Below are 17,973 nucleotides of genomic sequence, written 5' to 3' on the forward strand. Positions count from 1 at the left end.
TAAACAAATTTTGTGATGATCTTTTTTTTCCTTTACTCTAAAATTTAAAAGGTTTTTGAAGCTCAAGAATTTTCGATTTGTTAAAAATGTCATCAAATTTACAATTTTTGAGCTCCAAAAACTTTTTAAATTTTAGAGTAAGAAAAAAATGATTATAACGAAATTTGTTTATTTTTTGACGTTGTATTCATTTCTGTATTCATTTTTTTCATCGCGATTTTTTGAAATTGAAAATCGTTTGTAGCCTCTTCAATTTGCAACTAGGGTCAAAATTGGATTTTGGCTGTTTGATTTTCAAAACGTAGTTTGCCCCTTCAATGTTGAGGATGAACCATACCTTCATAAAACCTTTTTTCTTGCCATCCATTTACCGGACACCCTGTATAGAAAAGGCGAAGATCAACAGAAGTGGAACAAGTTCATCCTTCATGATAATTTACTTTATTTTTCGACTACACAGTTACACACTTACACATGGAACTGAGGAGCAAGATAGGTACCTAGCTATACCAACATCTATAATGTACTCGTATAAATAAATATACGCACATGTAAGATTTTGCATCACATGATGTGATGATACTGAAGTTTCATTCTTAACCTTTATAATGACGGGTAAAAGTAGGTGAAATATCGCTATACACTTCGATAAAAGTAAAAATTCACCGGGTCAATGTAAAAGTTCATAAATCTCGAAAGAAAATGTCAAGAAAAGAGTCATCTTAGAACATCAATTCCGACATATACCTGCCTAGACGACCTGAGCAGTCAGCATCATATTTTCGTGTTATTTTTCTACTCGTACCTATCCGTACATTATAATTTTACCGACAAAAGAAGTAAAAAAAGCATACATTTCAAAAGACAATAACTATAATTTTACGCAACTACATTCACGTTTATCACGAACATCGATATCATATTGAAGAAAAAAAATATAGGTAAATAGTTTTCAATTGGATTTTCTACTTCCGTTAGCTATACCTAGGTTACATTTTGTTGAACTATATGGTGTATTATACTACCTAAATATAGGTATCCGGCAGATACTCGTAATTTCGGTCCATAAATCTTGTTTTAATCGAGCATCGTCTTCTCGATGTGGAAATACACAAAATATTCCGAAAGGTCGCCAAAATCACGACCTTGGTTTTTATACGTATATACGTACATTTTGTGAATTTTTGACCACAATTTACATACGTCTCTCTACGATTTAATTAATATTTTGTATATAGTATAATTCGAGTGATAAACGACAAGTTGTCTCAATTAATTCAATTTTAGAAACTCAGAGAAAGCCAAATAATGAGTAACAACAAAATATTATGTAGCTTTCACATCGACACTGTAGCGACCCTCAGATCTTTTTTTTTAAAGGTGACACAGTGACTTTGATAATAATTTCAAAATACTTCAAAAATATCTGACGACGTCGGGATAAAATCGAAAAACGTCATCGATGTTGTGTTCGAGATGTTGAAAGGTAGACCAAACGACTGTTGGCTGTTTGTTACAGTATGTTCAACACGAGCATGAGCGAATTTCACAAAGATGAGATATTCTTGAAAAAATGTTGGTACAGGCAGAAGAAAGATGACCATAATAAAAACTTAATATCGCTGCCAATGGCGAAGACGACCCTAGAACCGTTATTTTACGCAGAAAAAAAAACCGGTTGCAGCAGAAGTTTTTATTATACTTACTGGCCATTGAACGAAACTAATGGTGTTTAAAATAATACTCGATAATCATAACTAAGTAAAGCGAAGCGATCTGGAAATATCCAGCGGTATAGTCCCAATAGTAGAGGAGATTTTTAAAAGCTAGATACCTGTTTATGATACATATTGTGATATTTTGAATCGAGAATTCAGATCATGAGTAGAAATTGAGTTATCTATTCGAAAAGTGTGATACAATTTTTTGCTCTGGTTGAAAAATTTGTGAACCGAACAAAGCTACATCGAAAAAGGATGTAAAAATATATCACAAGTCAAAATTTCAGCTGTTGAAGTGTATTTTTCGACCTTTTTGGTGAATTTTTGAAAATCAAATTTGGGTCCAAAATTGGGGGAAAAAATCGAAATTTTACCAAATTAACCTAGAAAGCTGAAATTTGGTATGAACTCTATTTCAGACCTGTAAAATTGATTGGAAACGATTTCCAGCCGTTTTGAGCCCTTCTTGAGCCTCCATCTTTGGTGAATTTTTGATAAACAAAGGGCACAAAAAGGAAAAAAATTAAAATTTTACAAAATTAACCTAGAAATCTGAAATTTGGCGCGAACCCTATTTCAGACCTGTCAAATCGATTGGAAATGGTTTCCAGCCGTTTTGGGCACTTCTGGAGCCTCCATCTTTGGTAAATTTTTAAAAATCAAAGGGTCCAAAATTTAAAAAAATAAAAATTTTACCAAATTAACCTAGATAGCTGAAATTTGATATGAACCCTACGTTTGACCCGCCAAATCGATTAGAAATGATTTCCAGCTGTTTTGAGCTCTTCTGGAGCCTCCAGAACATTTTTGGAACTCGAAATTTCCACTAAATTTTACAAAATCAAGATGGAAAGCAAAAATTTACTCTGTACCTACCTTAATTTCAACATGCTGAGTCAACTGGAAGTGGTTTTGAACCGTTTTGGAGGCTCCAGCAGTATTTTGGAAGTTCCAGTTTTCCAAAAAAATGTCCTGGAATTTGTCCTAATTGACTTTAGCTCACAAACTTGTTCGATATTACACAACGTTTTTCCGAAACCAACGTCGACTAGTTAAGAACTATATTTTTGGCCAGCAATTTTATGGTTGGTGAATTTTTGATAATCAAATTTGGGTCCAAAATGGAGGGGGGATCAAAATTTCACCAAATTAACCTAGAAAGTTGACATTTTATATGAACCCCATTTTTTCGACCCGGCAAATCGATTGGAAACGGTTTGCAGCCCTTTTGAGCTCTTCTTGAGCCTCCACCTTTGGAAAAATTTTGAAGATCAAAGGGCCCAAAATGAAAAAAATCAAAATTTTACCAAATCAACCTGGAAAGCTGAAATTTGGTATGAATCCTATTTTGGACTCGCCAAATCGATTGAAAATGGTTTCCAGCCGTTTCGAGCTCTTCTGGAGCCTCCACCTTTGGTAAATTTTTGAAAACCAAAGGGCTCAAAATTTTAAAAAATCAAAATTTTACCAAATTACCCTACAAAGCTGAAATTTGGTATCGACCCTATTTTTGACCCTTGAAATCGATTAGAAACGGTTTCCAGCCGTTTTGAGCACTTCTGGAGCCTCCAGTGCATTTTTGGAACTCGAAAATTCCACTAAATTTTACAAAATCAAGGTGGAAAGCAGAAATTCACTCTGTACCTTGATTTCAACATGCTGAGTCAACTGGACGTGGTTTTGAACCTTTTTGGAGGCTCCAGCAGCACTTTGGAATTTCCAGTTTTCCAAAAAATGCTCTGGAATCTGTCCAAATTACCTTCAACTCATCCACTTGACCGATTACACAACATTTTTCCTAAATCGATGTCAACCAGTTCAGAACTTTATTTTTAAGGTTGGTGAATTTTTTAAAATCAAATTTGGGCCTGAAATTGGGGAGGAAGAATCAAAATTTTACCAAATTAACCTAGAAAGCTGAAATTTGTTACGATCCTATTTTTTTGACCCGCCAAATCGATTAGAAAATGTTTCTAGCCCTTTTTGGCTTTTCTTGAGCCTCTACCTTTGATGAATTTTTGAAAACCGATGGGCCCAATACCTAAGGAAAAATATCAAAATTTTACCAAATCAACCCAGAAAGCTTAAATTTGGTATTAACCCTATCTTTGACTCGCGAAATCGATTGGAAACAGTTTCCAGCCGTTTTGAGCACTTCTGGAGCCTGCAGCAGATTATTGAATCTCGAAATTTCCACTAAATTTCACAAAATCAAGATGGTAAGGTGAAATTTACGCTGTGCCCTGATTTCAACATGCTGGTTCGACTGGCAATGGTTTTGAACCGTTTTGGAGGCTCCAGCAGTCCCAAAGCATTTTGGAAATTCCAGTTTTCCAAAAAATGCTCTGGAATCTGTTCAAATTGACTTTAGATCACCCACTTGACCGATCATAGAACATTTTTCCAAAATCACCGTCAACCAGTTCAGAACTCTTTTTTTTGTCCAGCAATTTTGAGGTTGGTGAATTTTCGAAAATCAAATTTGCCCCAAAATGGGGAAAAAATCAGAATTTCGTCAAATTAACCAAGAAAGCTGAAATTTTGTATGAACTTGATTTCAGACCCACCAAATCGATTGGAAACTGTTTCCAGCCGTTTTGAGCACTTCTGGAGCCTCCAGCAGATTTTTGGAACTCAAAATTTTCACTAAATTTCTCAAAATCAAGATGGAAAGCTGAAATTCAAGCTGTACGCTGATTGCAACATGCTTGAGTCGGCTGGAAGTGGTTTTGAACCGATTTGGAGGTTCCAGCAGAATTTTGGAAATTCCAGTTTCCCCAAAAAATGCCCTGGAATCTGTCCAAATTAACCTTAGCTCACTCACTTGTCCGATTACTTAAAATTTCTCTAAAATGACGTCTGCCAATTCCAAACTACATTTGTGTCCAGCAATTTTATGGTTGAAAATTTAAAAAATTCACAATTTCCCTTTTTTTTGACGAAAAATGCTGAAATTCAATCAATGCTCTATTTTATTGATATCTTTTCAGCTCGCATAAAAAATACGAGAAGGAATGATTCATCCTACCATGGCCTTTCTCAAAAGCCAACCCAATAAGCTGAAAATACATCTGTCATTTTTATTCCAGAACTCATCTCCAAAATTTCATTGTCATTATAACACTCTAGATACTTATAATACTAATGCCTTCATCCTACGTATATTTTTAAATCTTTTGTTTATCACTTCTGACTTATTAAAATTATTAAAAGACGTCCATATACATATACGCGACGAACCAAACACTCGAACAGGTTTGGTTGTACTTTTACGCGCGCTCGTGCGACAATAAGTTAATTCGAAAAAATTACATAAAATCTCGACGACGCCGACGGTGAAAGCTTGTTGAAATGAAATGGAAATTAGTGTGTGATTCGATCGTTTATACAGGTGCTCAGCTGCTCAGCCAGATACCGGCTATATACGTAAGGTTGAAGTTTAAGGTGAAGGTAGGCATTAATCTACCTCACCATGCCTCTAGCGAAAATTACCTACTGCATACTCATGCAATAGCAGTAGCACGCGGAAATCAATGACTATACTGATTAGTGATTACCGATTAATTTATCAATTTGTTCGAGGTGTGATTTTTTTTTCTTTCCTTCGTCGAAAAATACGAGTAGGTAGATCTACCACCAATAATGTGTTAATGCGAGAATTAATTAAAACAGTGAAATCAGAATATTGGATTGTTGCTATATAATAATCGCACATTGCTTAACGGTATTGCTTGTGTTTAATTATGTCATTAAGCGCCGCGTTTATTATCACCGTTACCGGCGGTTTCCAAAAAAATTATCTCTTATTAAGATCCGAATGCCGGCATGGTTTTAATAAATTAGAGGACGATGATTTGCACAGTAGGTGGGTGGGTATCGTGGTTAAAAATCAATTTCAATGCAGAATTGCATGAACGTATTTTTTTGACATTTTAATTTAGGAAAAAAATACGTTTTTACTTTGAAATCTCAAAATACATTTATGCACTAGATTCATTACGATGCATTTTGGACCCAGAATAGGCATTAGGGTGGAGGGGGGCGTGAGGCCAAAATGAGAAAAATTCGATCTTGAGTGATTTTTTTTAAACACAAAATTGGAACATCCGTCTGAGGTGAACATCGCAGAATAATGTTTATCCCAGATCCATGAATGGGGGGGGGGGTCATATGCCCGAAATTTTTTTCAATTAGAAAAATTTGTCGGATTCCAGTATTTTTTTGAATGGAAAATGGAAGTAAACGCTCAAATTGTATGTATTTGGGATACGAAGGACCTGAGACGGTTCTAAGGAGGGCAGAGGGAGGGTCGTTGAATGTCCCGAAATTTCAAAAATGAGTATTTTTGTAATTTTTGTGCGTTTTATCACCTCATTTATTTCTTAGATCCTATAAATGAAACATGAGCCTCGAAAAAAATGACCTTGTGGGAACCATTTGACCAAAGGGTGGGGGGAGGGGGTTTCGTGAGCCACAAATATTTTTTAAATTGAAAAAAATTGTCGAATCTGACGATTCTTTTTGACTGAGAAATTGATGTAAATACTCAAGTTCTACATAGTTTAGATTCGAAAACTGGAGGGAGACAGGGACGAAACTGAAGGTTTTTTGTGGATGAGGGAGGAGGGGGTGCGACTTAAAATTTGCCAACTCGATATGAGAAAAAAATACCAATTTTGTTGAATGAAACGTGAGACGAGAGAAGAATTTTGCCAGTCGAAATTAGGTAGATAGGTCTTCTTATAGCCTATCATGACTCATAAAAAAATTTTCGTTTTCCCTGTTCAATTTTTATGAGCCTCAAACATGGAATTTTTTAATTTTGTAAAAGCGAAACAAATTAGCCCAAGCATAGCGAGAGCAAAATTTTTCAAAAATTCGTATTTTGATAGGTGAAAAAAGAATGTTTTTTATGTGAGAAGTTTGATTTTTTCGATTTCAAAACCTCAGAATTTGAATGACGATTTTTTTTTGTTAGAAATTCCAAATTTGAAATAAAAATGAAAGCAGACTCGAAAGATCACTGAAGGCAAAAGCTTTCGAAAATTTGTATTTTGATAGGTGGAATAGCTTGGTTTTTTTTCATGTGAGGAGTTTGATTTTTTTGGTTTCAAAATTTTGGAATTTGAATGATGGTTTTTAGAAATTCCAGCTTCGAAAAAGAAAAGCTAACTGAGAAAAAGTTGCCCACAAATTGGGTTGATTTTTTGAAAATTGTCAATAAAATTGATCACATATAAAATATCATCAAAGTGGAATGAAATTTGGTAAAAACTGCGTTAGATAAATGATCATAAATACTGTAAAATAAACTTACAAGTGACAGAAAGTTGCCAAAAATTAATATGAAAGAAATCACGAATCAATAACTTGAATCACGAATAAATCACTAAATTTTTGATCCGAGTCGTGATTCGAATCATTCCCGAACTCTCTGAATTCTTGAAATTTTCATCCAGGACCAGGGACAAAACTAAGGGTGGGGTGAGGAGGTAGATGAACCCCCCACCCCCCCCGTTGTCAAACCTTGAAAAATTCAGAAAATTGCCAAAATTGGCGAACTTCACAGAGACTCGACCAAGTCGATAATTTTGAAAGTTTTTGGTCTTGATTAAAAAGGCTTATTTGCTGACGTTTTTGGAACTTGAATAGTACATTTTTGAAATCTTTTGCCCTCGCTTCGTGCGGGCTAAAAACAGTTTTTCTGTATCTGATTTGTTCTAGGTAAAGGTATCCAATTTTTAAAAATGTCTCATGCAATTAAGGAATTCACTTCTTGTAAGAAAATAATAATTTACCGGGTACTTGAATGTCTGTTGGTTTTTCTTTTTCAAAATCCAACTTTCTAAAAATCTATCATTCAAACTCAAAAAAATTTTTGAATCCAAAAATAAACTTCTCAAATAGTAAAAAATGTTATTTTATAGTAATACGATTTTTTGAGACCTTTCACGTTCACTCCGTTTTACGAGTTGACTTTTTGCTTTCCTTTTTCAGGACTAAAATTTCGAAAAAAAATCATTCAAGTTCTGAAATTTTTAAGCCAAAAAAAATCTACTTCCTTCCATAAAAAAAAAAACATTGTTCTCACCTTTATCAAAATAGGAATTTTCAAAGGCTTTTACCCTTGCTTTGCTCGAGTTAATTTGTTTGCAAAATGAAAGAATTTCAAGTTTGAAAAGCTACATGAGATTGAAAAATGGAAATGAAAAACATAACTTAATTTTTTATTAGTACCTATATGGCAAAATTATCTTCTCATCTTTTATTTTACATTAATATTTTATTCGACAAAATTTGTATTTTTTTTTCTCATGTCAGTCGATACATTCTTCTGAAAGAGAATACTTTCATTTCGTTTTTGAAAAGGACATTTTCATATTTTTTTCCAATAAAGGATCCTCAAAATTTAAAGTAATCACCAAGTTCGCGAGTATTTTGGACTATTTTGTAAAGATACTCTCTAAATTTGAAACAGTGAAATTTCACTGCTTAGCAGTCACGACATTTTGGCCTCTTAAAAGCAGTAGTTTTTTACTGCAAAACAGTGAAAAATCTACTGAATTGGTCAGTAAAAATCATTTTTACTGATCAATTCAGTAAATTTTTTACTGTTTTGCAGTAAAAAACTACTGCTTTTAAGAAGCCAAAATGTCGTGACTGCTAAGCAGTGAAATTTCACTGTTTCGAATTTAGAGAGTACTTATCAGTTGAAAAAGACTCGGTTTCAATAATATTTTTTCTTCAAACATGAGAAGAAACAAATTTGAAATCTCACGTATTCACGCCTACATGTGCTCAATTCCTCCAATTAGATAAGTGCCTATGTAGCTAGTTGGAAGTTACCTAAAAAAAAAAAAATACATCTACATTTTATTTTCCGTACAAAAAAAAATCATAGCCATCCTACTGTATATAAAAAGATTCATCTCTCGTATCAGACGATAAAAAAATAGGTTTTCAGAGAGACGTTTTAATCCGCGTGCAACATGCTGTCAATAACTCGATTTAACACAATTCAAACTGGATAATGTTCCTTTAAAATATAATAAATGAAATAAATAGGCTATTAGAGTAGAACAGCGAAGAATTGATGAAATTCACTAAAAATATGTAATGAAGTGTATCGACGAGATTCGAGTACCTACCTAAGTAGAAGATCACAGTAAAACGCACGCAAACGATATTTGTACTACCGAGTATAGTTACCGACTCTAAATTTATCGGTATTAAAGATTGTTACTGACAGTTACACTGAATAGATAGATACACAGGCTTTACTTTTTTTTTTTTTTTGTAGGTAAGCATCATTCATTACATTTATTGAGTTAGGTAAAAATCGAATCGACCTTTAACTTTTTGTAACAAGTTTTATTGGTATTCGATGATTCCGTTATAAGCGTATATTTTTTTTTTATCTACAGGTATTATAACTACTTTTCAATAAAAACTAAAAAAGGAAGTGAGCATGCGATAGGATGTACTGTGGCTTGTTTCTGCTGGATATTTCCTTATTGAACGTCTACCCGTAGTACATTATAGTTACCTGTATGCACTTTTTACTGGTTAATGAGTTAGATATTTTACTATGGTGCGTTTAGCTACGAGTAATTAAAAAATTACCATTTATGAATATGAAATCAATACGAGTGAAAATTTTTCGCCTTTAAATTTTTTTTGAAAGTAGTCACTATTCATCTACCTGCCTACTCATTAATTATTTACTTTTAGTATAGATCATCCGGATTGCATACACATGAATCTTAAGGATCGATGCCCAATGTGCAATTTGTTTGATAGTTTTTTTTTTTCTTCAATTGATTACTTCATTGAGGGATGCCAAAATGAAAAGTGATTGCGATTTTCGTGTTCAGGGCAAAATTTTAATATACAGTGGAACCTCGATAACTCGAAATCCAAGGGGAATGGTCATTCATTCGGCTTATAGAGGTTTTCGAGATAATCAGTTTCGAGTTATGCAGGTAAGATTTTGAGAGAGTTCGAGTTATAGAGGTTTTACGAAATGAATGAATTTAGAGATATGTAAGTGCATAAATGATAGAAGTATGAATTGAAATATTCGAGTTATAGAGGTAAACGCCAGACAACGTACGACTTATAAGAGGCTTTCTCACTATTCTTGGCAAAAGTTTAGCTTGGAGTTACAGCTGACATATGTAAGTGCATAAAAGATAGAAGTATGAATTGAAAAATATTCGAGTTATAGAGGTAAACACTCGACAACGTACGACTTATAGAGGTTTTCTTGCTTTTTTGGCAAAATTTTAGCTTCGAGTTATGACTGGTTTGTGTAGTGAATTTCGACTTATCCGAGTAAAGTTAACATTGAGTGTTATGGAGATTTCAAGGGGAATGGAGGTTGGTTCGGCTAATAGAGGTTTTCGAGTTAAAGAGTTTCGAGTTATCGAGGTTCCGCTGTACCATTTTGATTCGTCGCATGTAAATTTTCTGGTCCATTTTTGTGACTGTGATTCGAAGGGGAGTGGAGGGGGAAAGATGAAGATGAAAAATTTTAAAACCGAAACTAGCTCAGGTTACGAGTGAACGTTTTTTTTTTTTTTGTTTTTTCAAGCTGTCAGGATACAAAACTCCACCGTGAGGAGTCAAATTGAAAAATTATGAGGATTTTCGAATTTGGCGCGAAATTTTAGATTATTTTGAGGGGTCGCTACGATATTTTCGGGTAAGCGTTTCAATACTGAAACTTGCGGGGGGGTTGTGTAGTTGGGCTGTGCATCAGGGTGTACCTTATTTTGCAAAGTCGGAATTTTCCACCTCGTATCCCACAAAATTGTTATTTCGGGTCAGAAAATAATTCCATGTTTTTATCCCCCCCTCATATGCAAAAAATAGTGATAGTAGCTCTCCCCTCCCCCTTAGTTGAAAAAAATCAAAAATTTGTAAAAAGTTTAATTTCAAAAAATTTTTTGTTTCTGCTTCGCAACTTTTCTAATCTCCTTTTCAAGAAAAAAAAAAAAAACTTTCCCTGACCTTTCAAACCATATTTGCCTCCTATTAAGGAGACCCTCAAAGTTGAAAAAAATCAGAAAAAATGAGAGTAAAATCAGAATCAGGGAAACGTTTTGGGAAATATCTTATTTCCACATGAAAATTGTTCTACATAACCTCCTTTAAAAAAAAAAAAAATAATAACAAACTTTGCTGGACCCTCAAATAATGTTGGCTCTCTTGTATGAAGCCCACGAAATTTAAAAAAAAAATGAAAAATTGGTGTCTGTAGAAATTTTTTGAAAATTTTTCGTTTATGGCCATATTGGGCAGGATTTTTCTAAAAATGTGCACTTTTTCAAGAAAAACCTTCCCCCGGTTTCCCAAATGATCTCGAGATGTTCTCTTTAAAGCCCCTCAAAGTCAAAAAAAAACAAAAAAAAAAAAACAGAAATTGAAGACGTCATAGCAAAAAGGACATATCTACGTGTGAAAGTTGTATTTTGAGAAAAAACTGTTTGAAAGTTTGAGTGCTTGTGAAGTTTAGAAATGTGCATATTTGAACATGGTGACGATTCTATCTTATTTACCCACTATCTCACTATACGAAATGCTATGAACCGTCAGTCTGGAGGAAACTGTGTGTTAGCTGTAAGCGCTCAAACATTTTGAATTATATGTCCTTTTTGAAGCGAAAAATTGGCCAATTTTTTTTTGATTTAAAAATGTTTTTGAGCAAATTTTTGGATTTAAATCAGGTAAATAACGGTTGACAACACAAAATTGACCATGAGTAACCCATTATCTCTGAAAAAAGATTGCTATGTTAAAGTATGTTTTTGAGCAAATTTTTAGATTAAAATCAGGTGAATAATGGTTGACAAGTTAAAATCGACGATAAGTAACCCATTATCTCTGAAAAAGTAAATTTTTAATCGACTTTGCAGTTTTAAAATGGCGATAGCTCACTGGTTTTTCGACTTTGTGAAGTGGGGGTGGTCTCATATGATAGAGGAAGGTCTGAAGAATAACAATATGGATTCGTCTCAAAAAGGACATAAATGTGTCATATATACCCCTTTTTGTTATGACGTCTTCAATTGATAAGTACCTAAAGAAGTTTTTTGAAAATGTTTCATTTCTGGCCAGAGTACATTTAGATAGCAAAATTTTCAAGAAAAACCCCCTTTGGCCCTCCAAATGATGCTGATCTCCCTAAATGAAGCCCCCAAAAGTTGGAAAATACCTATCGAAAAATATGAAAAATTGATTTCTGTAGGTACAAATGTTGTATTTTGAAAACGTTTCATCTCTGCGCAGAATACTTCCAGATAACATTTTTTTTTCAAGAAAAATCTCTCCTCAGTCCCCCAACAATGTTGATCATCTGAATAGAGACCTCAAAGTTGAAAAAAAATAGAGGTAAAGTCTCTTCTGCGAGGAAAATTTCAAGTCATGAATATGTTTTTTGCTTCAAACCTAAAAATGAAATCTCATTGATAGGGATTCTAAATTATTTTTTTCCAAATTTTCAAAAGTCTTCCATTTCAAGAGGTCAGAATATAAGTCATCTGTTAAAATTCGACGTAATTTTATTACAAGAACTTGAAAGTCTGACTTGATATCTATTATTAAACGTCCACTTCAATGTTACTCAAAGTCAAAATGTCAGAAATAGGCAATTTTTCTACGTTTTTAAAAGTCTGACACGATGTTGTGGACTCATCGGAATTTTTCTCAAGTTCTTGAAAGTCAAACAAAATATTGTAAAGATCTAAAAATATTTGGTATTGCATGATGAAGTTTTTCTTGTTTTCAAACGTCTGACAAAATATCAGGAACTCAGTAGAACCTTTTCCAAGTCAATGTAAAATTTTGACTACATATGTAATTAATTTGAGCACAAAAATGAAAATATTTTTAGAAATCCACTTTTTCATCGTGGAAGGGGGGAGGGGACAAATCGAAATCTTTAAATAAAGCTTTTGTGATGAAGATTGAGCAAATCCAAGGATTAAAATTTAAAAGAAAAAAAAAACGTAAAAATATTTCATTTTTTTTTTTTTTGAGGAAAGGACCACAAAGTTTCACTTTTTTAACATTGTAAAGAAGTCAAAAATGTTTAACAGCATTTCTAATCAAAGTGAACAAAATCTGAGGATTATAATTTCAATTTTTTTGGACTTCTAAATATTTTTATAGAACTGTGGTGGGGGGGAGGGTTGCTTGTAAGTAGGCATAAATGAGAGCTTTTCCCAGCCATAATCGGGTCAACAGACCCATTTTCCCTTTAAAAATGCACGAAAAACTGAATTCAAAATGCAATAAAAAAATCACATTTAGTTAGTATTGGGAATAGTTGAGGAGGGGGGTTTGACCACCACCCCAAAATGACCCTTGTTGCGGATCTATCTCCCCCCTGGTGTGTGTAAGCTGTGAATTTTGAATCTGCTCTTTTCTGAATGGCACAGCTGGTACTTTCATTTCGGCAGCGAATTTCTTCGGTTTCCAAAAAAGAAGACCGAATGAACACTTTTACGTGTGTCTGGATTTATAGTCTAAGTATGCTCGTAAAAAAAAACAAATATTTCGCATTCAAACGTTCGCATATGCTACATGTTTTCTCACACTTGAATAATAAAGCATTTAATATATTGTATAGTATGGAATTTCAACCAAGACATAAGTTATGCGTGAATTGAAATTAAAAAGAAGAAATTTTCAACATTTTTGTGTGAAGATGTCACCTACTAACGAATCGCTAAATCAGTAAGACAGACACAATGAAATTTCTTTTCTTTTTCACAACTTACGACATGTGGGGCAGTTATAAAACTTGAATGCTGTCATTGGTGGAAAAATTTCTCTAAAAAGTTTCCATCGTTGTTTTGAATCGAGTGTACTTTATCTACATAATTTGATGAAATAGGTACAAATAATTGTATTATTCTATTCAAAAATAGATGTTTTTGAGTTGGAAACTTGGGCATAGATTGGCCATTCAAATCCTAAACAAAATGCTCCCTTTAATGACTTTATAAATATGGTGTTGCCATAGATAACACTACTTTTAATGAGAGAAGTGAATAAGTACCTACATGAGTGGTATAAATTCATTTATGAACTTGACCCAAATAAATTAGCCAGTAATTTTAGTAATTTTAAAAATTGCTCGTCAATAAGGCTTACCTTTCATATGAGTCATATCCATATTTCAGCAATATAATTCCGATGAAACTATTTTCGAATGATCCAGAGACCCGGCAAAAATTTTCAAAATAATACACACTACAAAATTAGTTAATCACGTCACGAAAAAATTCCAAATAAATTCACTTTGTTTAAAAAAAAAAATATTGTTAAAAATAACCAGGTGAGCGCACTTTCAATACGATCATAGCTAAAAATTAGAACATTTTGATGATTCAAAAGCGATGCGAGTCGGTGAAAATACTCGTAATATCAACCTGTAAGAAAACAAGTCGCGATAAAAAAAACTCGACGCTATCATAAAAATATCGAACGAACGCACGTAAGAACAAACAGTGCACAAGATACTTCAACCAGTTATCAGTTGGTGAAAGGTAAAGGAAGTGGTTAGGCAGCTCAGCATCAGTATCTTGCTTATACGTTCTTTTCCTTTTCATTCCCACTCTCTCGATCTTACTCGAATGGTCATTTAAAAAAAAAAAAATTGAAAAATGAATTTATGCTCATAGCCAAGGATCACAAAAGATGATTGTTAAAGTGGCAGAAAAACAATTACATATAATATGAGTTCAAATTCTTGAAATAGGTGTTTCAGTCTCAGATTTTGAGAAAGAGTTGATTACATTAAAAAATAAAAGACTACTTACTATGTCCCCGGCTTATAAACAATCATAGTAGTTTTATAATTTCTGTCAGGATCTCGGTATGTATGTACTTGTCTTGTAATTTCAATGACGATCACGATAATGAAACAAATTTGGATCATTTCTGCGAACTTGATGTAATTTAAGAAAAAAAGTTTGTACATCTGTAATTTACCACGTGATTCCATAAAATTCTTCATGTTATCAAACGTATTAAAAAACACAGTGTTTTTTCGTTTTATCCTTCAAATTATGGAGTATCTCAAAACTTGATAAAGAAAAAGGTTGCAAAAATCAAATGTAACGTTGTCTAATAAAGGGAACGTGGAGCAAAAAAAAAAGATTTTGCGAACGTGGTTCTTGGCTCATGAAGTACTACTAGGTACTATGAATCGAATCACGAATCACAGCAAAAAAAATGATTCAAATCACGGATCACTAATCACGTCTCAAATAATGATTTGAACCGTTCTCAAAATAGGTACCTACCTAACGATTGGAGAGACATTGTATGTAGTTCAGGTACCTATCTCTCCACGAGTTGAAAAATGTGGGAGGATTTTCTTCAACTTCAGTGGAGACCTTCACTTTGATTTGAAAATCTCTTAGCAAAAGATATTTGCTCCAGAGATGCTCATATGTAGAATGGAGATAAGGACTCGAAAAGAGAATGACTTTCTGAACAAATTGTCAAGTTTTTTGCATTGCCCAGTTCCACTTACAAGATTCTATGTTGACTGAGGCTACTCGTATTTGAGGTGAAATCCAAGATCACTGTTACTGTTCTACTGAGTCGTTGAAAATTAGTCAGTTGCTTATTTTTGCATAAATTTTTGTGTTTGGAATCCGAATAATATTCTTTCTCTCAAAAATTTCACATTTGAGGCAAAACATGGAAAGATGTAAGTTGTGCACCTCTAGAAATGTTTTGGAATGCAGTGTTGCCAATTTTCCAGCCGTTATTGCTGTTTTAAGAAATCTGACAAAATTTTGGTAAATTTTGGGATGTTTTTTTTTCGATTTTTTGAAAGTGGAAATGATGACCAAAGAATTTTCATCATCACCACATTTCAGAGTATTTTTCCAGATGTAGAATTGACATCCTTTCCATGTATTGGCCTAAATAATGCGAAATATTTTAGAGAAAAAAAAAATATATTCTGAGCATGAATTTACACCCACAAATGAGTGATTTGTAAATTTTCAACCTTTCAGGAGAATCCTAAAACTGGAAAGTAATCATGGATTTTGATGACAATGGCCACAGTTGACGTAGCTCGAATGCTATTTTTCGAAACGGGGCAATGAAGGATCATGAGTTTTTTCTAAAATGCAAACACTCGCGCTTGAAGAATTCATTTTCAGGTAAAAATTATGCCTCAGCTTGAAATTCTACACTTATTTTTACCTGTGGGTATTTTCGTTTTAATTTTTTAATTACCCATATTGATCACTACGGCTGCTGCTTGTTCCATTGATTTTCCTTCCTGAGAACCGAATTGGAATTGAGATGTTTTTTCAAAAATATGTACAGAAATTTTTTTTAAAATCACAGCATGACATCACACATTGTACCAATTTGTTTTAGATTATTTTGGTGAGGCTCAAGTTGGTATTTCTTCAAACTGAACAATTAAGAACTGATTATAACTTACTTTGTAACACAATTTGCGTGATGCCCACCTGTTTCAGCGTTTAATGAAGTAATAATGGTCTTATTATTATTTTTTTCTGAAACCAAAAAGAAAAAAACTACTTACTGGTAGGGCAGCAAGTTTTCCTGTATCTGGGAGGTACTTTCTCATGTTGAACTTTCAAGTTTTAAGGTAGACTGGTCATCTCTGCATGCATACAACTCAAGTGTTTAGTGCATGGTGGTTCCTGACGAACATTTCTGCTTGAAGAATCATTACAATCATCACTGGATCTATTTGGATTCGAGCTCGCCCAATTTGCGTGTTGAGGTCCAGTTCCTCATTGTGAGGGGTTTTGCACAATGTTTTTTTTTTTTTTTTTTGATGATCAGAATGCAATTTTTATTCGTGACGATTGTTGCTGCTCTTTTCCTATACAAAACCACAAATAAGCTGATTTTTGATCTTTTTAGAAATTTTCAGAATGAATTCACTTTGAGGGCTCTTTAAATTAAGAAGATTTCTTTATTTAATCTTCTTTGAACTCGATTTTATCGTGTGGTGTTTGCTGGGAGACAAAGATGAAGTTGCAGAATAATTCAAGAAGAATTACTTTTACTTAGGTACTCCAGATTCTTTGGGTTGATAATCACAGTTTTCTGCATTAACATGATGTTTGTATTTCTTTAGAAGATCTTTTGCTTGCATAATCGATGAAATAATAAATTTTCCTGTTGACTTCTTGGGCTGCTGTATTTTTTTCATACGAGTAGAAGCTGCCATCTTGAGTTTAGTATTCCAAATTGATAGAAAATTGGTTCATAATTGCGCCATAGAAAAGCATCTGCAGCGTTTGAAAAAACTTACCATTTTTTCCATGTAGAAAGTAGCGATCCGTGGTAACAACATCAATGTTTTCCAAGTTGAGCCAAAAATTCGAGTCGGGCATCCGCTAGCATTACTGTCGCCACCAAATTAGCTAAGGACGAAAAGAAAACCTGATGCCGGGCAATTTTACGTAGCATTGGTAAATGAAAACTTTTAAAATCTTTGATGTGAAAAAAATAATTAAAATATGCTGCTTTTGATTTTTTAAATATTTTCTGGAACGTGAAGTGGCCATAAAAAGCACTTTAATTTGAAAAAATTGATAAATTTTCGTTTTTTTAAATTTTGAAAATTTATTGATTTTTCTTCTCGTAGGTATTTAAAGTGTTTCTTATGGTCACTTCCCCACCCAAAAAATATTCAAAAATCAAAACTAAGGTAAAGTGGGGTAATTCCAATGGAAAAATTCAAAATTTTAGCAATTTCTCATTTTTTGGATTTCCTGTATATTTTGGGGCAAAAATGATGAAACAACTTCATTCCTACGTCCTTCAGCTACACATTGACTATATTGAAGAGTGATTTGTGCGGAGGCTTCATACATATAATTGAAAAAACGTTTTGGAAGGTCTAGTTATCGGAATTACCCCATTTTTGGGGTAATTCTGATAACGAGTTTTGTAAGGAAAGTAATTCTCCCAGGGTAATTCCGAGCCAGTAATGTTGATATATACCATTTATTGCACACTAAGGTTTTTATTTCATGTAAATTCAATCATTAGAACAAAAATTAAAATTTTTTCACAAATATGCATTTTTGAGGCATAATTTTTGAAAACTAGACTAACTAGAGAAAAAAGCCCCCTTTTGAGGTTTTTCTTTGATAATTTCGACCCCCCAAAACAATACCTACTACATCAAAACAGAGAAAAAACACTGCTGGACAATTTTGCTAGGGCTATCGGA

General features: G+C 33.4%; 1 protein-coding gene across 1 annotated transcript in view; it reads right to left on the minus strand.

The window, feature by feature from the left end:
- sha (shavenoid) overlaps window positions 1–14,258 on the minus strand; it is a 36,533-nt gene extending 22,275 nt beyond the window's left edge. Inside the window, exon 1 of the mRNA XM_065348858.1 lies at window positions 13,881–14,258. The gene's annotated coding sequence lies outside the window, so the exon portion shown is untranslated. The remainder of the gene's footprint in view (window positions 1–13,880) is intronic.
- Between the last annotated feature and the right edge of the window lie 3,715 nt (window positions 14,259–17,973).

Source organism: Planococcus citri, chromosome 2 (assembly GCF_950023065.1).
Source record: "Planococcus citri chromosome 2, ihPlaCitr1.1, whole genome shotgun sequence".
NCBI classification, from domain to species: domain Eukaryota; kingdom Metazoa; phylum Arthropoda; class Insecta; order Hemiptera; family Pseudococcidae; genus Planococcus; species Planococcus citri.